The 24,673-nt window shown below is 59.4% G+C and overlaps 1 protein-coding gene across 1 annotated transcript in view; it reads left to right on the top strand.

The window, feature by feature from the left end:
* Nucleotides 5,632-24,673, top strand: part of DAGLA (diacylglycerol lipase alpha) — a 61,798-nt gene continuing 42,756 nt past the window's right edge. Inside the window, 1 exon segment of the mRNA XM_021082924.1 lies at nt 5,632-5,733. The gene's annotated coding sequence lies outside the window, so the exon portion shown is untranslated.

The raw sequence follows: 24,673 nt of genomic DNA, 5'->3' as shown, positions 1-24,673 counted from the left end.
ATTTATAAAAGGTCACTCTTCATAGTTGGGTGGAAAATTGGTGAAAAGTGGGAGCAGTTAAGAAGCTTGTTGCAGTGGCCCTGAAGAGAGGCAAGCGTAACCTGGACTTGGGTGGTACTGGTGAAAATGGACAGAAGTGGGTAGTTGCAAAGATATTTAGGAGGGAGAATCAACAGGACATGATTTAGGCTATAATTGGATGGTTGGATATGGGTGGATGGATGGAAGAGTTGATGGATAGATAGGTAAATGGATGAACACATGGATGGATGCACGCATGGAGAGATTGCTGGATGTTTGGATGGATGGGTAGGTTGGTGGGTAATGGACAGGCTGGGTGGAAGAATGGGTGAGTACATGAATGGGTGGGTGGATGGATGGGTGGGAGGGTGAAGAGTCAGGTGGGAGCATGAGGGGGCGGGTGAATGATTGGATGGATGAAAACTCTCAAGAGGGCTCTCTACTCTTGTTGTTGTTGTCCAGAAGGTGTAGATGAATCACCCTAGTCAGTAAGCACGCTAGCTTTCCCCGGAGACATCTGTGTTTACACTCCCATCAGCTCCCCAGTGCCCCAAGGAGAAAAACTAGTTACTACAATGCCCATCAGGGAGCAGACACTTACAAATAGGCTGGCTTAATGAGATGCAAGGATCCCCCAGTCCTCTGGGCATTACAGTGAAAGTGTTGGTGATACCCCAGTGAACAGAGCATGAGGTGGGAGTGGAAAAACTCCCAGAAATTCCCCTTGGAAGCCACCAGTCCTCTTTCTCTTCCTTAAATCATCATCACCACCTAGACCACCATCACTCTCACCGCCTCCAGCATCTCCACCATCCTCACTCCATCTCCACGCAGATTTGTTGAGATTCTGACTGCAAATTATGCTTACTCTAGGCAAAGGTATGGGCTGGTAGGCTCCCCTCTTGCAGGCTTGTAGGATCTGCTAAAAGCTATGACTTGTTGAAGGGAACACTTGCCTCTTCTTTGCTTTTAAACTACAGTTGATTTACAATGTTCTGTCCAACTTGCTTTGAACAGGACCTCAGCGCATCGCAGTGGTGGCTGTTCTTTTCATCCCTAGGTTATTCAGCCCTCACTTCCAGACTGTTTGCACCCATGACCCATTTCCATATCTCACAGCAGGAGGAACAAGAAGGCAGGGGAACAGCAGTTTTCAGAGAGAGAAGGGTTGAAATCCTGCCATGAGACACCATGGATGATCCTGAGTTGACTCCAAGTGCCCCAAACCCCAATTCCCCTGCATTCCCTAGACCTTGTCACAGGCTCGTTTCTTTCCCTGTGGGAGTCTGACAGCTCAGCCCCCAGAGCTTTTCTCTAGTCTCCCCAGGCAGCCTGAGTGTGTGCTATTTGGGTAAACAACATTCCCCTTGGTTGTTAGATGCAAACTTTTTTTTTTTTCTTTTTAGGGCCTCACCTGAGGCATACGGAAGTTCCCAGGCTAGGGGTGGAATTGAAGCTACAAGCCTACCCCACAGCCACAGCAACACAGGATCCGAGCCTCATCTTCGACATACACCACAGCTCACAGAAACACTGGATCCTTAACCCACTGAGCAGGGCCAGGGATCGAACCCGCATCCTCATGGATACTCATTGGGTTCATTACCACTGAGCCACAACAGGAGCTCCAGATGCAGACATGTTTACCTGGTGGTGGGGCTGAATGATTCCTTCTCATCCACTCCATTGTGGGCACAAGGTTCTGGGTGGGAGCCAGCATCCGACAAAATTCAGGACTGGGAGACCCAGCATTGGGGGCTTGAGCAATGATCTCACGCTGGCTACTGGGAAAGTCAGAGTCACTATTTCACTCAGAGGCCTCTCTGGACTTTTGCATCTGGGGACCAGCTAGGCTAAGGTCCCCATGCCCAGAGCTGTGAGTTCTTCCAGTTATCCTATACCCTGCATCCAGGCTAAAATGCAGTCATTGGATCTCCCACGGCCATGAGCAGATACTTTATACTTTAAAACCTTGCGTGCTTTGAATTCCCCTGCCTTAAGCCTGTAGGCCACATGGGCTCCCCCCACCCCCACCCCCGAGGCTGTGAGAAAAGGCGGTTACTCAGTCGCTGGGACGGTAGGGTCATGCAGTCAGGGAGTTGGTGCCCAGCTCAGGAATTCTGCAGTTGTCTTTCTACAGGCAGCTCTAACCTGATGCAATCACTGGCCGAGCCATCCCATTCTGCAGCTGCTGGGAGCCGAGAGTCTGGGGCAGGGCACAGCTGTGCCAGCTGTCGGAGACAGATTATGCTACGAAGCTGGGCTGTGACTCAACATTCCAGTAGAGGGGAAATGTGCAAAAGTTATACACCATCTTTGGGGTGCCAGAAATCGTCCTGGGTTTGTCTTGCAAGATGTTCAGCTTGCGGAGCGTGGGGCAGACGGAGGAAGGGGGTGGGGAGGAGTTGAGGGGAGCAGATCTGTCTCCAGTTGACTCTGCCTGTCACACACCCTCCATCGCTCTAATAACAACACTCAGCATTTAATCAGCCCCTTTGTGGAAGCAGACATGTCACACTCGTTAATTAGTTAATCCGCACAGCCCCCCTGGGAGGAGGATCCATGTCATTATCCTCACTGAGACCCACAGGGAAACTGAGGCCAGAGTGGGAATTTGGCACCGAGCTCAGGGCACTCAGCCTGGCAGCTGGACTGGGGCCAATCTCTGGCTTGTCGTCCATGCTGGTGCCTTCACTCTCGTCCTCCCCTCCTGCTCTCAACGCTGGTGGCTGTCCCCCAAGGCACTGGGCCAAATTCCAACAGAATTGGGCCTGAAGGTATCAGGGGGAAGGGCAAGGATGATGCCGGAGTGGAGAGGGAGCAGCTCGGTGGCTGAACCAGGTAAAGCCCCTGGGGAATATGCACTCCAAACCAGATATCACTTACGGTATGTGTCTCCCAAAGGGTCTTGAAACTAAAGTTGGAGGCGCCGATGGCAACTTCCACCCCTGTCGCAATGCCCGCTGCCTGCTTCCTGTTGAGGCAATTCTGAGTTCTGATGGTCGGGTGGTTTTAGAACTGAAGGGAGAAGCATTTCCACCAGGAGGCACAATCATGCTTCCGCTGAATGGGAGACTAGGGCTGCCACTTGGCCCCTGGGGGATGGTCCTCTCACACACAGACAGACACACCCCCGAGGGGTATGAATGGAACGCAGGGTTCCCGAGGAGAACCTCCCACACCCTCATGCCCAGCAGTAAACCCAGGCAGAAGTCTGCCGTGATGCTGTGCGGCCAGGATCACCAAGGGCTCAGGTCCTCAAGGATGGAGGCCGGTTCATCAAGCAAATGAGATGCAGGCAGGAGGCGAGCAGACCAAGGAATATCAAGTTAGAGGAAGGAAGTTATAAACACCTTTTAGGAGTTTGCAACCGGTTGCAAAAAGAAGTAAAGACTATGGCCGCTAGCTCCCTGTATCTCCTCGTTAGTTACTGGGGTTCCTGAAGATTAAATAATTAACCCTTCCCCCTTTTCTTTTTAAACAGCAGTGATCGCCATTAAAACACATTTTTCATCGCTGTCCTTTTCTTTGCCATCCATGTTTATAACAGCAGTGCTTCTCACACTTGGCTGTGCATACGAATTGCTGGAGGATCTTGTCAACCAGCTGAGATTTGGGGGCCTGGGATGCTGCATCTCTCACCAGCTCCTGGATGCTGTTAATGCCACCCTTTGAGCAACAAGAATGCAAGGGATGTGTTGGTGGCAGTTAAATGTACCCTCTAATTCAGTTGTTAGATGCCCGGATGGGATCGCTGTGAACCTGGAGGGAAAATGGACATGGACATGACCTTGAAGATCTTGAACTTGGATCTTGATTATGACATCACGTCTGGAGGTAGCCGACCAGGGAATACTGGAATGCAATACTGTTTGGTGAAAATGACTTTGGATGAATGGAAGGAGGATGTGTGTGTGTGTGTGTGTGTACACATGTGTGAATGTGCGTGCACTGGGCAGCTAAAGGAGTGAGATGCAGCTGATATAACTGGCCGGGGCCCAAGCTGGACCTATAAGATACTTTCTTTTGGGAAGCTAGAACTTTGAACCAAGGCACAATTAATTTTGGCAGTTTGGCTTCTGATTCATTGCCATGATCTAGACAGAAGGTTCTCAAACTGCCATGTTACAGTCAGTCTTAAAGACTCTCTGATCCTTGCCCTTCCTGAGGCCGGGAAGGTCCAACACTTTCTCCACTCTCCTGAGGTATTCCACCCCGTCCTTGTCCTCCCCACCCCCAATTTTCTCGAAGTAGCCTGGAGTTTGCCTTCAAAATAACCACGGGTAACAACAGAAGGCTTTCCGGAAGTAGCTCCCACCTGTTTCAACAGAGAGGAAGGCTGCCCTGAACTCAGAGTCTCACTTTAAACCCCAAAGTCCAGGGAGTTCCCTGGTGGCACGGTGGGTTAAAGATCCAGTGTTGTCACGGCTATGGCACAGATTCAACCCCTGGCCCAGGAACGCCGGCACACCGTGGGTACAGCCAAAAAAATAAATAAAAAATAATAAAAAATAAGAAATAAAATAACTAATAAACCTCAAAGTCCAGATGATTCTCAGGCGAATACTCCATCTCAGCTCCCCTTACACATAACTAATTGTTTGTGCTCCCACCAGACTGCTGCTTTTCACCCTCTTTTCTTCAGATGCCCCCAGGACCCAGAGAATGTTTTAGAGGCACGCCCTCTGCTGAGACTCGCCACTCCCCTTTTGGCTTCTGAATTCAACTCCAACTTTGAGACCCAGTTGGGTCCTCACTTCCTCCAGACGCAACTCCCTTCCTCCCCCAAGGCTTGCTTAAGTGCCCTTTCCAAGCGCTCCATCCGCCCTCTGTGCTGAGCCCCCGCACCACGAGCACCCTGTCCTGTGATGAGCTAGTATCGTCCAGACTGAGCTCCTCAGGTTCTGCTTACCTTTGTGCCCACTCACTCGCCCAGCTGAGGGCAGCGCACATGGACCGCGGTGCTCCCTGCTCAAGGCTAGCTCTCAGGGAAGGTGTGTTAAGTGAATGAATGGGCGAGTGTGAAGCAGAATAGGAAGGGCGATGGCCTTCATTTGCCCGGAATTCAAAATCCACCAAGCGCCCTTTTGGATGTCAGACACCATGATGGGCACTGTAGGGGTGAGAGGTGAGGGGCGGGCACAGATGATGAAGATGTGCTCTGACCCCCCCCGCCCCGAAGGAGCACTCCGCACCCGCGAGGAAAAGGAACCCACCTCTCCCTTTCCTCCTCCCCAATGAACCAGTTTTCCACTGATCCTACATGCTTTTTTTGCTTCTCCCACGCTAAACCCGGTCACGCGGGGCCTGAAGGAGGGGGACCCAGACGGCTCCCTTCCCCGCATGCAGCGCGGCTGGCCCTGCCCCTCCCGGCCGCCCACGGAGCCCAGCAGCGGCCGGAGCTGGGCGCCCACCGCCCCCACGGCGCGGGGCTCGGAGACCGCGAAAGACTCCGCTAGCTCGGGCCTCGGCGCCGCTCCCCTCCCTGGCACCAGGGGGCGCTGCCGCCCCACGGCCGTCGCCATGGTCACCGCTGGCGGCGGAGTGGGGTTTACGTAAAGGACGCAGCGTCCCCCGGGGGGCGGAGGCGGCCTTCGCGCCGGCGCCGGCGCCCTGCGGAAGCGGCGTTAGTGAATCGGGGCCTTGGGGAGCCCAGGATGGAGGTGGCGGTCGCGGCGGCGGCGGCGGGCCGAGCCCTGCGGCGGGCTGGAGGTAAGGGGGGCCGCGGGCGCGGCGGGCCGGGCCCTGGGCGCGGGCGCGGTGCAAGCGGCGCGGCAGCTGGGCAGTGTCCAAGGCGCGCGGTGGCCCGCCCGACGGGTCCGCGGGCGGAGGTGCGGCTGCCACGCGCGCCCGTGGCAGGTGTGGGATCCTTGGAGCTCCTGTCACCGGTGTGGGGATGGTGACACCCGTGGCGCGGACGTGGGCAGCATGGGTCTGGCACAGGCAGTGTGGTTTTCCTGGCACGGGTGCCAGAAGACTCACCCCCACCTTGGTGCGGTGGTGGCCGCCGAGGTGTGAGGCGGTCGCAGCCCTCTGTGCACCACTTGGACTGGTGCCTGGGTGACGGTGGCCAGCTCGTGGGCGCAAGGTGGTGCCCCTGGCATGGGTGTGAGGAAGTACTCTCGTCAATAAGGCATTGGATGGTTCTGGCCTTGACATGGTCTGGAGTGATGGAACCCCAGGGTTGGAGAATTGGTGTCCTGAGCATGACAGGAGTTGCTGGCATGACTGAGAAATGGCCCTGGCCCAGCATGGTGCCACGGGCAGCCTGGCCCTGTGAAGGGAGAATCCATGGCCCTCAGACCCAGCTAGACGGGAAGGATAAATGCCCATCCTCCCACTCCAGTGACGCTGAGGGACATTGGGGCTGGCACAGGGGTCCACCTTTAATGTCTGTTGGGTACGCCGGACCAAGGAAGGCAGAAGGCTGGGAGGTGGTTAGTGTTCTCTATGATGGACGTGAAAGAGAGACGCCAGGAGATGCTTCTACCACGAGGACCCTGTTGGTGACCGAGACGGAGACCTGTCCAGGTACTAGCTGTCCTGGACTCATGAAGTCATCCAGCTTTGGGGAAGAGGGGAGGGGTGGATGGGTCTCAGCTCTGCTCACTATCCCTGAACATGTGTCCTGAGAAACGTGCAGGGCTGAGAGTTGGGCGGCGTCAGAGGGGTGCTCCAGCCGCCTGTAGTCCTGCGCCCCGCCTCTTCCTTGGGTTGATGGTTCGCTCCTGGATATCTGGGAGCTGCCTCTCTTCTTTGGAGGCTTGGAAGCCTTTGGGTCCAGAGGACCGTTTGGGGGGAATGTTTGAAAGATGAGCCTGCAGCCACTGGGAGGGTGCTAGGACCGCCTCCGCACTCACCCGTTCTTTGGGAAGCTTTGGGTGAGGCTCTCGCTCAGTGTCCCATGGGTTCTACTTCCCAGGGCAGGGGGCAATTTACGGAGCCCCAGAGAAGTCTTGGGTTGGGGGAAGTCTTTGGTCTTTGCGGATCTCTTGGGGAAGTGGAGTCGGAGGTAGAAGAATAAATGAGGCTGGGCCTGGGGAAGGCCTTTAGGAGTCCAGAAAGAGGAAGGGGAGGGGAGGCAAGGGTGGTGGTGGCAGCCTTGCCATGTTGGGTGCCTGGAGATGCCGCTGAGGTTCCTTAAAGCTGGAGGGTCGTCCAGGGCCTTTGGAACCGGAAGACTTGAATTCCAGTCCTGCCTGTGTGACCTTGAGCAGGTGACTTTACCTCCCAGAGCCACATCCGAAGGTGGTCGCAGGGGATGAAGGATGGTGCATGGAAACCCTTCGTGCAAGGCTGTGCAAAGGTCAGGGATTATCATCAGGTAAAGAGACCAGGGCAGGAGGGCAGAGGAAATGAAGGCGTGGAATGGAGATTGGGGAAGGAGGCAGCCCAGCCGGCAGGACGAGGGCCTGTCATTGGGAATTAGAGGCCCAGAGCGTAAAGGCTCCTGGTGGGGAAAAGTGGGATCTGTTGACATTGTGAGTCAGCTGCTGAGCTGGAACCAGGCGCCAGGTCTCCCGAGGACGGTCCCCAGCATGGCCGAAGCAACTGTCGAGTCCTGCAGCAGTGGCCTGAGCAGGAGGGAGCCTTCGCTGGGGCTGCAGGCGTGCCCAGGCCGCGCCGGGCTGGGAGGTGTCTGCGGCTGACAGATCTGGGGTACCTGTGTGGGAGGCAGACTTGGAAGTGTGTGTTTTCTCTTGAGAATTTCCTTTGGCTCCGGGTTCAGAGGACGGGGGTGGGGAGCGGCCGCCTCAGCCTTTCGGGGGTGGGGGCTGGGAGAAAGCAAAGTGGGTCAGAGTCTCCAGAGGGGACGCAGGGCTGGGGGGTCCTGGGAGGGAGGTTGAGGCTGGACGGCTGGAGCTGGGGCATCGTGGGGGATGCTCTCGGATACATGGGACAAGGAGAAGGGGCAGTGGACACCCTCAGAGGGACAGGTGAGAGCAGGACAGGTGTAGCAGGAATTCCCCAAGACGCGGACCCATTTCTGCCCAAAGCGCCTTCCTAGGTGGAGAAGGGGAAGGTGGCTGCCAGTCACTTGAACTTTCAGCCACTGGGACCTAGGTCCTGATAAGGGGCTGCAGGGCCTGAATGAGTGTATACCCTGCGGCTAGCAGGCCCTGCCCTGGAAGGCCCGTTTCCATGAACCCAGGCCCATCGCTCCAGCATTCCTCTGTGTCCGCCTTCGCCATCAACCTGTCTCACGAGCTTGGGCCCCGAGGCAGAAAACTTTTGCCCTGGGTCAGTGCTGCGGTGTCCAGCCACGTGGGGAGAAGGAGGACACGGCCCTGCCAGCCCCTGGGTGGTGAGCTGACTTTTCCGTGCCCGGGGCCTCACCCTGTCTGGGGTCCGCTGCCTGGACACTGCCTGGCGCTGCAAGTGCATCCTCGGCCGCCCATTTCGCTGCCTCCCCAGGAGCTGCCAGCACCTCAGCTCCCTACCTGCTAGTCCTTTAAAAGGACGCCTCAGGCCTCTCTGATGTGAATATTCAGCAGTCTCGTCCCCTCAGCTCACCCTGCACACCTCCGCCTGTTTGTTCTGATTTGTGGCTCAGCCTTATGGTTTGGGGGCTCCAGGAGCCCTTTGCAGCCACCCCTTGCCATCTGCTTGGAGTGCTGGGACTCTGCATGGCGAGCTGCATGGCAGAGGGGCAGATCAGAGACAGCACGGGAGGAGGTGACCTCTGTTTCCCCGAAGCAGAGCAGGGCTTTCTTCCGGGTCCCCAGGGTCCAAGGCCATAGGAAGCCCAGCCAAGTCACCTGCACCCCTTGTCATGGTGCGCAGATGCTGATCTGGAGCAGGTTCCAGCTGGAGTGGGGGGCTGGTAACATAGGTGTGGCCACCGAGGGCAAGTGGCTCTCTGGAGCTGAGGATTTTCTCAGCTCTGGTCCTCAGTCCTAGCCCCATTTCTTTGTCCATGTTTCTCCGAAAGTTGCTTAACTCAGTTCCTGGCAACCTTTCCTTGCTCAGCTGCTTCATAAATCACGGTGCCCAGCTGCTCGGCTTCAGGGGTGCCAGGGCATCGGGCATTTCTGGACAGAAGCTTCTAGGCCGCAGCTGAAAGCCCCAGGCTGGCCGGCCACAGCCGAAGGCCTGGCCTGATGGTGGGAGCCCTGCTCCCCACAGCCCATCTCACCAGGACCAGGGAGGGACCATGCTCAGGGCTTCATCACCTGTTGGCCCCGTGCTTGCTCCATCTGAGTTTAGTTTCTCCCCGGAAGGGCTTCATATTATACTCGCGGCGGCCCGGCAGGTGTGCCGGGGAAGTGTTAGTAGCGTGCGGTCAGAGGACCATAAATCTTTTAGAGCCGTGCAGCCCAGGGCTCTGTGGGATGTGGTTACCTCCCCAGCGGGCAGAGCTGAAGCCTGTTTATCTTGATTTTCCTTTTCCTTCCTGATACTTTGACTGAGCTGGATCTCTCTGGGTGGCGGTGGTGGTGGCGGTGGCGGGAGGCACTGGTGTGTAGGCGAGGAGGACCCGGGAAAGTGCCTTCCCCATGGGGTGCCCTGGGCCAATGAGGGCAGGGCCCAGGGAGGTGACGGGGAGGGGAGTGGTGAGGCCCCAGGTGAGGAATGCCCAAGGGCTCCGCAGGATGGCGGTGGAGAGGGGCAGGGCTGGGGCCCTTCCCGCCGCAGGGCTGCCCGGCGGCGGCACGTGTGCGAGGCCGCGTGTGCCCGTAAGCGAGCGTTTCTGTGGGAGGTGAGGGCTGAGGGGGTGTGGAGCGCCTGGCAGCGGGGGAGCTTGTGGGCTCCCATGTCTGGCCGGCCTGGTGTCAGTGGGTGTGTGCCGTGGGGTGTTGCTGGGCTCCACGAAGCGGGAGGGAACAGCGGGCCTAAGGGGGAGGTGGCTTTCCAGCTCTGGGAGGGTGAGTTTAATGTCTCTGAGTGATGCTTCCAAGAGGAGCCTGTCTGCTTTCTCGGTATTCCTTAGAAGGAAGCCTGGGCTGGGGGTGTGGCTCTCGCTGCCCGTTTGTGCTCACACACGCCTGCTTCCACCTCCTCCCCAGCCCGGGCAGCCAGGCAGTGGCCGCCCGGGTGACAGAAGAGAGCAGGGGAGCCCCTGGACCTTAAATTTGGGCCTCTGGAGCCAAACGCACCCACGTTTGAATCCTGGTACCTCTCTACACCTCAGTTTCCTCATCTGTAAATTGGGGACGGTAAAGCCTCCCACCGGGTGGGTGTAACCCAGGACCGATAAAGCCCGGTGAGTGGAAGGATCATGACAGAGGCAAGCAGGTGATCTGCCTGCCGTCGGAATCTTCTCCATTTGCCAAGCAGTTATGTCACCATCTACAAGCTTTAGCACCAGGGAAGAGGTAACAGGTCCCATCCCTTTTCTCGATAAGGAGAAATGAGCTCCACCTTCCCCTTGGCACGGATGGAATCCGGCGTATCTGTGAATAGAATCATACACAAGACACTGTTCTGGCCTCTGGGGAAGGTTTCCACTCCGATTGGGCTGATAGTTATTTCGCGTGCACCTGCCGAGGGCTGGGGTCAGTGAGGGCCATGAAGACGAAGGGGACATCGCAGGGCCTCTACGGTGTAGACTCTGAGGCTCACCATCTGTCTATGCACAAGGTATGACGTGGGCGCAGAGGTCTACGCTGTGATTTTAGGACGTGGGTGCCACCGGCGGTCAGAGGAGAGCGCGCGACTCAAACCAGGAAGATCAAGGGAGGCTTAAGTGGCGATGGCCTTTTACCTGCGCAACCAGGTGACCATAGGAAACGGCAGCAATGGGGATGTGGCTGGGAAAGCAAGGGCCTGACCGTTTGAGGTCTGGCTTGACCACAGAGAGCAGGAAAGGGAAGTGATGAAAGGTTGAAAAAGTGAGCTGGGGCTGGGTCCCCGAGAGCCTCGACTGCACGGCTGAAGGTTTGGTTTGTGAACCTGGGCCGTCATTGAAGTGCTGAGCAAGAGTGCGCCAGGTAGGAGCTCAGCCAGTTACAAACCCGACTAGTCTCCATGAGGACGCGGGTTTGACCCTGGCCCTGCTCAGTGGGTTAAGGCTCTGGTGTTGGCGTGAGCTGTGTGTGGTGTAGGTCGCAGACGCAGCTTGGATCCTGCATGGCTGTGGCTGTGGTGTATGTAGGCCGACAGCTGCAGCTCCAATTCGACTCCTAGCCTGGGAACTTCCACATGCTGCAGGTGTGGCCCTAAAAAAAAACACAAAGAGTCTGTCAGGCAGAGGTGTTGGCAGCAGGTCTTGGAGGACTGGGCACAGCAGTGGGGAAGCCATCTGGTGCCAAGGGCAGGTGCCAGGTTTGGCAGGCTTGAACCCAGGCAGTGGCCGCTCTGGGAGGGAGGGGAGAGGCCACAGCGATTGATTTTGGAGGAGGTGGGGACCATAAGGTTTGTCCCTTTAGTCAGTCAGAGGCGGGGCCTGAGGCAGGGCCCGCCTCAGCTGCGGCTCCCACACCTGACTTTCAGCTGCTTTGACTCTGGTGGGTTCCAGGCTGGGGGGGTGTGAGTGGGAGGCTGTCGGGGATCCCCCGAAGGAGGCTGTTCTTGTCCCCAAGGGCCCAGCCAGGGGTTCCAGTATCCTTAGCACTATTTCCAGGCATAGGTCAATTACCCCTTGAAATTTCACCTGCCTGAGTTCAGCCCAGGAGGTTACTCTTCCGGAAGTTTCATCAAAACCCTCTGGGCGATTGAGAGTTCTCTGAGCTGGGGGCGGGGGTGGGGAGAACGGGCTTGTCTTCCCCTGGGTTTGGGAGCTGCTCTCAAGAGTCACCCCCTCCAACCTGGAGATGCTCCTGGCCGCAGAGCCTGGGGGAGGGCGGGCGGCCGGGGGCGAGTGTCAGGTGAGGCAGGACGTGCCTTTCATTCATCCCGGGAGAGTCCCCTTGTCGTTGCCTCTCCTGGAGCCATTTCATTAATTCATGATTGATGTTCCTGGACTTCCTTGAGGTTAATTCATTATTGATGTCCCTTCATTTATGTTCAGTCCACCCTACACCTCCCAGTACATGGCTGTTCCCACTGGGCGGGCCACACGGGTCCAGTGACTGGGTGGGGCTGCTCCAGGGGCCCCCATCCCACCGCCCCACCCCGCCCCAGGGACAGAGCCCTTCCATGTGGCTTTTGCCAAACCCTTTCAGGTTTGGGCGTCGGGAGGCCTCAGGGCGTCAGTCTCCAGGAGCCTTTCTTTGCTCAGCCACATCATATCAGTAATAATAACAAAAGTTTCCATTTTGTGAATAAGAACTCAGCCTGGCCTAGCGCACCATATAGCGAGGATCTCACTGAGTCCTTGTGATAGGTGCTGCCTCCGCTGCCCTCCATCCCTCTATCCGTCCGACAGAGGCTCAGGGAGGGTGAGTTACCTGCCCAAGGACACACAGCAAGTGGGTGGGGAGCCAGGGTTTGAACCCAGGACCCCGCCCTCTCCTCTCCCTTCAGCCCACACAGCCCCCCTCCCTGTGACGCCTTTCTTTCTGCCCCACTGCGCTCCAGGACTGTCCTACCGAGGTGATGGGGGCACGGAGCCCCAGCCCCCCTCTGCCCGTGTGTGTTGTTAAATGTTCACGGCTTGTTCCCTCCCCTCGCTGATCCACATCCTCGCTGAAGACGAACAATGACGGCAAGTGGCACTTACCGAGCACACGCACTAGGCCCCGTGCTAAGCACTCTTCATGTCTCAGCTCATTTACTCCCCATAGCCACCCGAGAGGCAGGTGGTATTAACCCGTTTTATAGGTGAGGCTTAGAAATGCGCTCTAGGCTCTCGGCTAATAGCTGGCAGGGCCTCCTGGACTCCCACGGCCTCGAGCTGCAGGATGCTCGCCTCATTCGCCCCGTAACTCTCTTCTCTCTCCAGCTCCTCTGGCCCGTTTGCTTTGGAGATACCTGCGTATTTACCCAGCGGTCTCAAACCTTTCACCTCTCTGGCCGAACGCGTTGGCCTGTGTCAGGCCCCCTCCTTTGCTGTGAGGACCAGGAGTACCTGGGATCCCCGGATGGGTGATTTTTAGGGAGACGGCAAGGCAGGCGGGATGGTGCGGGGCCTAGACTCTGCCCCTGGCTCTGCTGGGCAGCTTCAGATGAGTCACTCAGCCTTTCTGAGCCTCAGTTGCCCCATTTGTGTAACAGCAGCAATGCCATTGACTTTCTCTCCTCATTGGCTGCCCCGTGCTCGGAGGCGATGCTGGATGGGAAAGACGCGGTGTCCTCAGGGACTAGGATGGCTTGTGTGTGAGATTCAGAGATTCGGGGCTGGGCACGAAGGCCAGGAATGCTTCAGGCCGGGCATAAACCCACCCTTGGAGCTGCCCAGGCAGGCGAGTGAATTTCATGGTGTGCCAGCCGGCAAGGCCTTGCTCGAGGACCCTGTTCAGCCAAGAGCTGGGCAGGAGGTCCCTAGAGGGGGGCTGGGTCAGTCTGATGTCCCGGTCGGCTGACCAGCGCCTGGGGCCCTGGAGGCCGCCCCGCCTGCTCTGAGGCCTTGGGCCGGCCTCGGCTCTGGGCCTCACCACCAACTCTGTCCCCCACACGCCAACGGGCTGGAATCAGGCACTCCACCACCGCCGCCGGGACCTCTCCTCACCCCTCAAGATAGGTGGCAAGCCTGGCGAAGAGGTGAGCCCTGCATCTGTTCCGGAAAGTGGGGAACCGGCAGCTTCTCGATGGCAGGCTTCCCAGGGCGTTGGCTAGAAACCTCTGCTTTCCCATCCGCCTTAGCCTTACTCGGAGGAGTGCACTGCAGCGCCAGGCTGGGCCTGGGGAGCGCAGCACGTGCTTCCAGGCTCCCCCGGCCCTGGAGGGGAGGGCAGAGGCCTCGGGCTGCGGCAGGGGACAGGGGCGAGGCCCGCCTGGCATGGCTGTTGGAAATCTGTGGCCAGGCTGCAGAGAGGTGACCGCTGCTTTCACTTCCCAAGTGTCCGCCCTCTGCAGGCGGGGATTGCATCAGACATCAGGCTCCCGCTTCTTCCCTGAGCTCCTGCCGGGCCCTGGGGCAGCGGCCCCACCACCGCCCACAGCCCTGGGCCCAGCGGCCCAGGGGACTGGCCCAGCCTTGGCCGTCTCGCCGGAGGCACTGCCTCCCGGTTGGCACTGCCCACCTGGCCTGCTCTAAGACCACGCCGCCCTTCCTTCCTCCTGTCCCCCTTCTGGTTCATTCTCTCTCTCTTTAAATTCAGCGCAGCAGAGGCCTGCAAACATGGGCTTTAGCATAAAGCTCCACTGGAGTCCGCTCCTACTTGGATGAGTCATTTAACTTCTCTGAGTCTCAGTTGCCTCATCTCTGAAATGGGGGATCCGGTGGAGTCCAGCACGCCGGGCAGCTGTTGGGATCCAATGAGACACCCCCCTCTCCGTACGTCCCGCCCACTGGGGGGCTTCTGTTATTACCAGGTTGTTTTTCTCCACTCTTCTGTCCCCCTCGGCAGGGCTAAGCTGCAAGGACCCGCTCTTTCTGGAGGCCGTGTCCCGCAGCCAGGCAACCCTAGCACCACCCCTGGCCCTTCTGGGCCGCCACTCAGAGCTGGCAGCGTCCCCGTGTCGTCTGACCCTGCTCCGGGCCCAGCCCTCTCCGAGGCCGCCCGGCCCCTTTTGGTTCCTCTCCTGGTTTAGTTTCCTTCCCTCTGGCGCCTCTTCCATCCTGCTGCCTTTTCTTTGTCCACTTTTTCTTCCCCTGAGGCCTCTGGGGGAAGCCAGCGTCTTTCCTCAGAGACTCTCTGTCACCCCCGTGCCAAGCGGCGGCCCCTCAGCCCCTCCCACTCCCCTCGGCTGTGGGAAGGTGGCCTGTGGGGGAGATTGTGCGTCCCTCGTCGGGGGGTCCCAACGTGGCCTCACAGCCAAGACTGCTGGCAACCCCGACAAGTCCCGAGTCCCTTGGGGTCCTCTCCAGCCCCGGTGCCTGGAGGAGGAGGCCAGCCTGCTGGGCCACAAAGCCCCACCTGAGGCTGGAGGCTCCCGTCACAGCAAACCCTCCTCGTCCTCCTCGGTTCCAGGGACATGTGGAAGGAGAAGGCCGGAGCCAACCCCAGTGTCCCGGAGCCAGGAAAGCCAGCCGCCCCTGCCATCTCTTTCCTGCCAGGAAGTCAAGGCATCTTCTCAAGAGGTGGCTTCGGCCTCCTGCCTTGGAGAGAACTGGGTCTCCCGCAGACACTGTCCCCAGGACTGGGGCCAGGATGCGGAGCAGGGAAGAGCCCTGTCACTTGTCACCTCCTGGCCACCCGTTCTCAGGGACACTTGTTCCTTGTCAGGCAGCTCTGCACATGAAGCTTTGTGCCTGGAGCCGGGAATAAGAATAGTTACCATGGCTTCCTCAGGGAGTCCCAGGTTAGGAACCAACATATAATCAGACAAAGGGAGCAACAGCAAAGCGAGCCCAGCCTTCTGAGCGAGGGCATCCTCCCCTCTGCCAGACCCCATCCTGAGTGCTCTAGGTGGTAGCTTATTTAATGCAAAGAATAGCAACAGCTCTCACGCCCCGGGCTCTGAGCCAGGGCGGTGCCCTGGGAGGTGTATTCGTCACCTTAGGGACAGGTCGGGGCTCTCAGCTTCCTTGGGGGAATTGAAGGAACCTGCTAGAGGCTGCGTGCCTGCAGGGCCGGCTGGGCAGCAGACCCCCATTTGTCTGGCCTCTGCTCTTAGGGTGTTCCTTCTTGCTCCCCAACCTCACATGGGGTTTTTGAGGACGCCGTGAGCCACAGGGAGGACAGGTTCCGACAGAAGGAAGGCCCCCTTTGGCCACCCTGTTACTGAGAGCACCAGCTCCCCCTTCGTCGCTGCCCACGTGTGAGCCTGTCCATGGCCGGGACCCTGCACTTCGCCGCCTTGGTTGACAGCCCAGGGGTCTTCCTCTCACCCCTGTGCCCCGCGCCCCCAGTGGTGTTGGGTGCTGCTGATTGTTCTCCTTGCCGCCTGCCTCTCTCCTGGACAGTTTCATAAACAGCTAGCTGAGGGGCCTCCTTCTCTGGGGCTGCCTTCTCCATTTCTCGGCCCCTTCGGAGAGCCTGACACCCCCCACCCCCGGCCCCAGGTGAACCCCATTCAGCAGGCTTCCGGCAGCGGTAACTAAGCCGGGCGCCCAGCCCACCACCTGCTCAGTACTTTATAAAAGTTTAACCTTAATGGTGTAATGAACTCCCATCATAAAGCAGCTGGAGCAGTGCATCCTGGGATGTATAAATTATAGGAGCCCTCTGAAGTTGTAATTGGCAATGGCAGCGACTGCAAGGTTGAAAGGGGCCGGCCTCGCTGGGCTGAGCACAGCTATTCTCTGCTCCCTTTCAAAAGGCACACAGAGCTGAGTCTGGCTGCGAAGAAAGAATGTCCTCAGACCAAACCGAGCTCCTGGTCCCTCCGCCCCAGTTCCCACTTCCTGCCCCCGACTGTGTCTGCAGAGCCTGCAGGCTTAGGAGGCGGGACCCCCACCCAGGCTGGAGGGGAGGGACGCAGCAGACTGGAGAGGGGGCCGATCCGCCGTTTCCGGGGAGCGCTTCAGAGCGCTCTCCTGGTCTGACTCCCCCGGTCTGAAAGCACAGCGCTGGAGGCTTCCTCTGGCGGTGCTTGTGGGGCTTGAACTGCAAACGGCAGGGGCTGTTGTGATTTGGGGTGAGGAGCTCAGGCTCTGAAGCTGGACCGTCCGGCCTCTTGTCACAGCTCGTGTTGGTGGCATTTGCGAGACCTTAACCACGTCATTTAACCTCGCAGCTGCAGAATCTCAGCTGTCAGATCAGGGGAATAGATAAGCAGCCTCTGAGGAGCGTTAGGAGGACCCAGGGTTAGGGACTCAGCTAAATGCTGCTTTGAGGGACGCGCGGATCCCCTGGGGAGCTCGCCAACGCAGTTCCCCGTTGAGGCCCGCTGGGGCCCCAGGTCTGCTCCTTGGGATGTGGCTCACAGGCCACACCTCGAGCAGCCAGGGCACAGATTTGGACTCATGGGAAGTACTCAGTGGGTGGCAGCTGTGATTGCCCCTCCAGGCACAGCGCCCCTCGCTTGCACCTGCCCAGCGCTTGCACGTGGTGCCCACGTGGGTTTAGCTGAGCGCTCCTGAGGGGGGCCCACGAGCCAGCAGCGGCACCTGGAAACAGGTTAGAGAGGCGGGATCTCTGGAGTGGGGCCCAGGACTCTGCCGTGTAACCAGCTCTGAGGTGCTGCCTCTGCTCGCTCGCTCAGCGAGAAGCACCGGTGGGGCTCATTCTCCAGAGCAGGGCTTCGCTGAGTGCACGGAGGTTTGCCCTGGCCTCAGGACCTCCTGGGTTGGCCACGGTGGGGCTTGCTCACTACAGGCTCCTGGGCCCTGCTTCGGACCAGCTGCTTCAGAACGTCTGGCTGGGGCCTGGGAGTCTGCATTTACCCATCTCCTCCCTGCCCGGTCACGTGTCAAGTCACTGGAAAACACTCACTGTCTGAGAGCTGGTGCACAAGGCTTTGTCTCTGCTGGGGAAGAAGAATGAACCCCAGACAGGAGCCAGGAGCCCCAGGCCCCAGCCCCGTCCTGCCTGGGGGCCCGGAGCTGCTCTGACTAGGGCCCAAACGTGGGGTTCTCTCTTCACGGCGAGAATAGGGAAAAAGCCTAACGGCCACCAGTAGAAAACCGGTTGAATAAACTCCCACACCCCGTGTACATAGACTGCTCTGCAGTAACGAGGGAAGATTGGGCTGGAAAAAAAATTTTTTTTTTTGGTCTTTTTTTTTTTTATTTCTTGGGCCACTCCTGCGGCATATGGAGGTTCCCAGGCTAGGGGTTGAATCGGAGCTGTAGCCACCGGCCTACGCCAGAGCCACAGCAACGCTGGATCCGAGCTGCGTCTGCAACCCACACCACAGCTCACGGCAACGCCGGATCGTTAACCCACTGAGCAAGGGTAGGGACCAAACCCGCAACCTCATGGTTCCTAGTCGGATTCATTAACCACTGTGCCACGACGGGAACTCCTGGAAAAATGTTTAATGAAGATACATGTTCACCTTCTCTAGCTCAGTGCAAACGAAAGTGGTAGGTACGGAACGAGCTCATATTTGGACAGAGGAAAAAAAGACTAGACAGATGCTAATAGTTCATCATTTTCCTAGAGGGAGCATGGATGGTTTCTACTTTCTCTTTCTCTCTCTCTTTTCTATGGAGAACATGTGCTTTGTGCTAAGGAAAAAGTAGGCATAGATAAGGACGTCTGGCCCAGGGGCTTCGGGTCGCAGGTGCCAGTGGCAGCCCCAGACTCCCAGGACAGTGCTCGTACTCCAGCAACCTGCTGGGGTGACCTGCACCTTGGTCCTCCTCCCCTCCAGGCTGTGCCCAGGGTTCCCCAGTCCTCCCCACTGTTTCTCCCACTTTTTCACTTCCTCTCTGCTTTGAGCCTTCTCTGGGGCACCTCCTCCGCTTTACACAAGAGGAAAGAGTGAGGAAGGGAGAGCTGAGGGACCCCGGCTTGTAAGCCTCTGGGGCGGAGTTCAGTTTTCATCAGGGCGTCACCTAGGAGCCTGCCCATAAGTTCCAGAGTCTAGGATGTGCTTGGGAAGGAAAGGTTGAATGAATGACGCTTGGAATGCAGCCAATGACAGGACAAGGCACCTAGCTGTGTGACCTCGGATATATCATTGTACCTCTCTGGGCTTAGTCTTCATCTCTCGGATTCAGGGAGCGAGGGAGTCTTGAACTCTGATTCCGTGGGCCCTTTTAGCTCTCATCCCCGGTGAATCACGCACCTTCCCATTCCTGCTCCTGTGCCCAGCTTTCTAAGCAATTTGTGCTGTTCGGGAAGACCCCACCTGTCCATTCTGCTTGCCCCGTGGGAATGTGTGCAGAAGCAGCTGCTCAGGGCAGAGCCCTGCTCAGGCAAGGGCGGAGGGAGGAAGGGAGACCCATGGTGCTGAGAAAGCCACCGACAGCGGAGGGCTCGAGGGCATCCGAGCATTCCTGGGTCTGATGCTGGCCTCCCACCAGCCCTGGGTAGCCTTCACCCTGCCTGTGGTCAGGTGTCACTTTTCATCTTCTCCTGGCCAGAGCTGCCTTTATCCCAGTGCCTCTCGCCTGGCTTTGTGGCTGAGACCTCCTTTCCATCAGGCCCTGGCAGCCCTGAGTCTCTAGCCCTTTGAGCTGCTGTTTTCCGCTGAGTGGCTCAGTGGGGAGAGGGGGTGGGAGCAATCCATTCAGGCCATTTGTTTTAAAGACATTTCAGTAAACCCATGGGATTTGTGGTCACATCGCTTCAGTCTTCTTTCAAAGAAATGGACGGGTTTCTGGGTCTCTCCTACCACCAGCTTCCCCGCCTGGCAGCGACCCAGAGGCAAGAGCTGGGAGCTGACGGTGGTGCTCCGTGCAGAGCCCTTCCAGGGCGGGGTTTGGGAGGCAGCCTCTGTGCCGGCTGGGGTCCAGCCCCTGCTCGAGGTGCCTCGGCCTCAGGGGTTCTGGAGGCTTCTGTGTGCAGGGGGCGGGAGTCCAGGAGTGGAGGCCAGAACGAGGGAGCCTTGCACCCCCCATCTTTCTGCCTGGTGGTGAACTCCTGCTCCGCCGTCAGCACCCGCCAGGAAGCCTTCTCTGTCTGCCTCGGGCTAAGCAGCTGTCCTCGCTGTGGGGTCCCTGGCATCGTAGCTCTGTACTCACTGACCTCTGGGTTTCCTTGTGGTTCTGCACTGTGAGCACCTCGAGGTTCAGGCGTGTCACCTTCACGTTCATGGCCCCAGAGGTTCCGGTTGCTGAGCACATCAGAAGCCTTGGCTGGGTCGCTGGGCGGGTGACTTTCGCGCCTGGTCTTAGAGCCCATCCGAGGCAGTGGATGGGGAGTGCTCAGAACAGCACCCTCCCCTCACCTCTGCCCAGAAGGTGGCCCTACCAGAAGGTGGCCCCCGGTAGGCTGGAAGGGAATGGAGGAAGGGAACAGGTGGCTTCCTGAGGCACCAGCCAGGCAGGGTCTTGCCCACCAGGGGGGCCCCCTGCACCCTCAGGCACCAGTGAAGTGGCTGCTAACACCAACCGCCAACCGGTCGGGCGGGTTTGTGGGGAACCTGGCCGGGTTTCTTGAGGGACACGATGTCCCGCTGGGGGCAGGCTTTGTGCCTGACCTTTCTGTCTTTCCCCTTTCAGGCGTCCAGGCTGCTCCTCTCCTGACCTCGCTCTCCTCTTTACCCTGCCTCCCTCCTCTGGAGCAGAGCCTTGACCCTGCCCCCCCTGGGGTCCAGGGCAGCCTGGGCGAGGAGAGGGTGCAGGCAGGAAACAGGCCAGGGCCCTGCAGGAAGGAGGTAGGCCCCTGAGACCCAGGGAAGAAGGATACCCACTGGCTGGGGTGACAGGCACCAGGCAGGAGCTGGCAGTGGCCGTGGGACGATGCTGCCACCTTTTTCTCCACTGAGGCATCAAGGATAAGGGCCCGGAGCCCTCCGTTGTTGGGCTTCTCCTGCCTGTGTGACTTCTCCCTGCCCCCTGCCGTGCTCCCCTCTCGGGGGAGTAGGAAATGGGGGTGAGGGAGCCCGGGTGTTCCTCTCACCCTCTGGGCGGGAGGGGGCTGGGTGCCCTGCTCTGTAGGTGTCAGCGGAACTGTCACCCAGCAGCGGTGCGAGTGCAGGGATTTCCCTGGCTGACTCACCCGGCCTGGCTGCGCCTCAGCCCAGGCAGGAGCTGTTTGTGAAGGTGTCTGGGTGGCAACAGCGACTCACAGGGAGGGAGTCCCGGGAACTGGGGAGCGGGGGGCCGAGGGGTGCAGCTCCCCCCACAGAGCCCTCAGGCCTGCCTCCTGCCCTCCCCGCCCCCCACCAGCTGCCACCTGCCACGTCTCCATCAAGCATCGCGCCCCCACTTCCCAACACAGGAGGAACTGTGCTGCATCGAGGGTCCCGAGCACAGGCCTGACGGCCCCCTGCCTCCTAAAAGATTCCCCCAAGGGTGATGAAATGCCTTCCCTCCAGGGAACAGAGAAGCCATTGATTCCCTTGGTCTTCAGGCATTTCACGGGCAGGGTGGCCCGGTAGGGGGCCGAGAGGCAGGAAGTGGGGCCAGCACAGTGACCTGGCCAGGGGTCAGGGACCCCCCAGAGAAAGGGTGAAATCTCAAGGCTCCCCGCAAAAGAATTCACACAAGCCTGTGCGCAATTTCCGGGCCCACAGATGCCCCGAGTTCATCTCTGGGCCCTCCCGGCTGCCGGCTGCGGCGGAGGTGTCGCAGTTATGGTGGGCAGGGCACTGGGGGAGGACCGAGCAGACAGAAATGTGGAGCGGGCGCCGGCCTGTGGGGGCGGCAGCAGCAGCAGGGCTGCGTGGGGCGCGCTGGGCTGGGGGCGGGATGGGCCACACAGTGCTGGGTGATTGCCCCAGAAATCCAGCTTGCTGGTTGCCGGAGGAAGGGAGGTCGCCCCCTGACCTCTCCAGGCTGCCCCCATCCACCCGCCCACCCCCGGGGCCCTGGGCTGCCAGGGCTGTGGTCCATAGATGACATTCGGGACCCTGGCATGGTTCCCAGCCCCGTACCCACCCTCCTGGTCTGCTGAGAGATGAAGCGGTTTCTGTTGGCTGAGCGCCTTGGGGCGACTCCAGTGTGTCTATGGGCCCCCCCCACCCCCAAGCGTGTCCAGCCTTGTTGGCCATGTTAATCTTTCTGTGAGCAAGCGCAGGGCAGGGCGGCCTGGGGCAGGAATGTGGCCCATGGGCCCAGCCTCCTGAACAGTGGGGCTGGGGGCACAGCCACGAGGGCAGAGGTCCCCCTCCCCGGCTCTCAGCCCAGCGGACAGCTGTGGTCGGGGGCATGGAGGTTGACTGGCAGCAGCCTGAGCAGGCAGCAGGAGCAGTCAGGGCGCGAGGGAGGCCTGGCCCAACTGGGAATGGGCCCTCCCAGCAGGGCCAGAGCACCTCAGCCCTCCAAGGGCGGCGCCCTTTGGAGGTCAGCGGGCAGCCAGGCGCAGGAGCCTGCCAAGGCCCCCTGGAGGGAGCGGAGTTGCAGGCCTGGCTTCTGTGTTGGCTCCTGACCCGCTCCTGACCTCGCTGTGGCCTGGGGGCAGGTCTCTGCATCCCCCTTTTCTGCCTGAAACAAGTGTGTGTGACTCAGGGCCCAGAAGGTTCCTTCCCACCCAGCTGTTCTCCTGTGGTTCACTGAGCCCCTGGCTTAGAGAATAAGGGAGGCCCTGGGACTTCTGCCGATGGACCTGGTGGCCACGGGCACCTGCGCCGCAGAGCAGGGTGGACATCCCCACTTGGACTCTCCGTTTCTCCTCCCTCCTCCCCGGGGTGATGGCGTGAAGTGAGATAAGGGCCCCCAGCTCCCAGTATAAGGCCTTCTGGCAAGCCGTTGGGCTCTCACTAAACTGTAGTCGGTGTTGCTTCCCTAACTCTCCTTATGTTTGAGGGGTTACCATTCCGGTGCAGTCAGCCCCCCAGAGCCTGCGGGGGGGCTCGGTGGAAGAGGTGTGGTGGCCCGAGTCCTGGGTTGGCATCTGGGTCCCCGGTCTGCTTGAGAAGCAGGAGGTCAGATGGGGGTAGCCAGAGGGTCCAGGCCGGTGGGTGGGGGCCTGGCCGAACCACCGGCTCCCATCTGTAGAGGGGCGGCCCGCCCCCCGTGAGTTGGCTGGAAGACCTCAGAGCTGAGGAGTGCATGTTCTCCAAACATCTTGTTCACGGCAGATGGCAGCCACAACTCCCTTTCCCCCTGCAGTTCCGGATGCACTTCCCTTCCCTGCGCTCACCCTCCTGATAACTTTGCTTTCTGCTTTTGGAGCTGGGGAGATAGCCCGCAGCCCCCGAAGCCACCTCTGACTGTGGAGAAGCTTGGTGCTCAGAGCATGGACAGTGCCCAGGGGAGAGGAGATCTCGAGCCCCTCTCTGCTCCATCAGGGAAGCTGTCTTGCCCAGGTTCCTGCACTCTGTCCAAGTCTCTTTGGCCAAACAGGCCAGCAGCGCGATTGAACAAGGGCCTGGGCCTGGTTTGACATTTCTTGAGCAGCTGTTCGGCAGCAGGCACTGTCTGGGTGCCAAGGACACGGGCAGAAGGTGCAGCCCTGCCCTCTAGCAGCTCCCAGCCTATGGGGAACCCGGTGCCTGGGGCAGGAATGGAAGGGTGTCCATCAGGTCTGCCTCGGGGTTGGCAGGCTTCTGTGGGCTTCTCAGAGGAGGCGGTGTTTAGGCTAAGCCCTGGCAGGCTGAGGAGTGCCCAGGAGAACAGGATTAGAGAAGACATCCTGTGCAACAAGAACAGCCAGTGCAAAGGCGCTGAGGCATGGAGAGCTCTGACCCTGCAGAGCGCTTGACCATGGCGAGTAGTAGAGCCGAAAAAGGCCAAGCTGCCTCATCAGCATGTTCTGTTTAACACTAGGGTGGGGTCTTTGAGGAGGGGTAGATAGCACTCTTCTGGTTGCTTGTGGGGTGGGGCCAGCCTGAAGCAGAAGCCCTGCATGGGGGCCGCATGGGGAGGAAATTCTGGGATCTAACTAATGGCTGCGCTGAGTGTGGAGCCAGCAGGAGCAGCCCCTGCTGATGGAGCATCCCCTGCTGGTGCAGCCATAGGCTAGAAGTCTCCCCTAGAGGATGAGGTGAGGGGACCACAAACGAGCATGCCCTTGAAGGCTGTGGTGCCTCTACTTTCACAGTGCTGCCCCTCGTTCTGTGACCTGCCTCAGCTCCACTCCATATCCATGCGGCGCTGGACAGAGCACCCACGAATCAAGACCCTCGTCTGTGCCAAACTCTGTGCTAAGGGCTCCCACACGGGCCTCCTCCCATTTAAGCTTCACAAGAGCCCTGCACGTGGGCCTCACCCCAAGGTCCTGAGACGTGTTCAGAGTCACCCAGCTAGGATGGGTGGCCAAGCAGAGGCTCCAGGGCCAGGTCAGCCTGACCCTCCCCTGCACACCTCCTGCTGGGTCTCGTACTCTGTTCCCTGGAGAAGGCTCCGTGTGCAGTGGGGGTGGGGGTGGAAAAGTGTTTGCTTTTCCCAGCCCTGCATTTGCTGTGCCGCTAGCACCTGGCTGACTGTTTGCCCAAGGCTTTGCCTTCCAGGAAGATGGGTGGGGCAGGGCAGTGTGGCGGGTAAGTCGTCCGCTGCTTCTGGACTTCCAGCTTCTCTGCCTAACAGGGAAGGGCTGCACCGCCCACAAGCACGCAAGCACCACGCCCTGCAGTCCACAGTGCCCACCCCAGGGGGGCCGGGCCTCGCCAGCGCAGGGCCTGTGACTGCACTGCTGGGCCTGGCATGCCTGGCATGCCAGGGCAGCAGTGGCAGTGGCAGCTGGATGGTCAGCAAGGAGCAAGAGTCATCCCCAGGGCCCTTGTGTCAGGGCCCCAGCCCAGGGTGTGGAGGCGAGGGGTGGCATCAATGGGACTTTTGTGTGGCCAGGGGCAGAGGAGCACATGGCCCAAGCCAGGAGCATCCTGCCAGACACCTCTGCCGCCTCCTGTCCTGGGGCTGCCACGCCTTCCATGCTGCCAACCCCCCCCCACCCCCGGGGGTTCCTCCCAGTGAGGAGAGAGCCTACTTTGGTTCAACCAATCCCTGCCCTGTCCTCATCCCCTTTCAGATAAATCAGGCCCAGTAAGTTGATGACTCCGGCTCGGCCTCCACCCGCCCTCCTGAGAGTGGCCCCGCCCCTCCGCCCGCCCACTTGAGAGCGGCCCCGCCCCTCTCCCCGCCCTCCTGAGAGCGGCCCCGCCCCTCCACCCACCCTCCTGAGTGTGGCCTTCAGCATCCTCTCCCCAGTCTGCCAGAGCTCACCCCTGTGTG

Source organism: Sus scrofa, chromosome 2 (genome assembly GCF_000003025.6).
Source record: "Sus scrofa isolate TJ Tabasco breed Duroc chromosome 2, Sscrofa11.1, whole genome shotgun sequence".
NCBI lineage: Eukaryota > Metazoa > Chordata > Mammalia > Artiodactyla > Suidae > Sus > Sus scrofa.
This window is presented reverse-complemented; position numbering and strand designations above follow the sequence as displayed.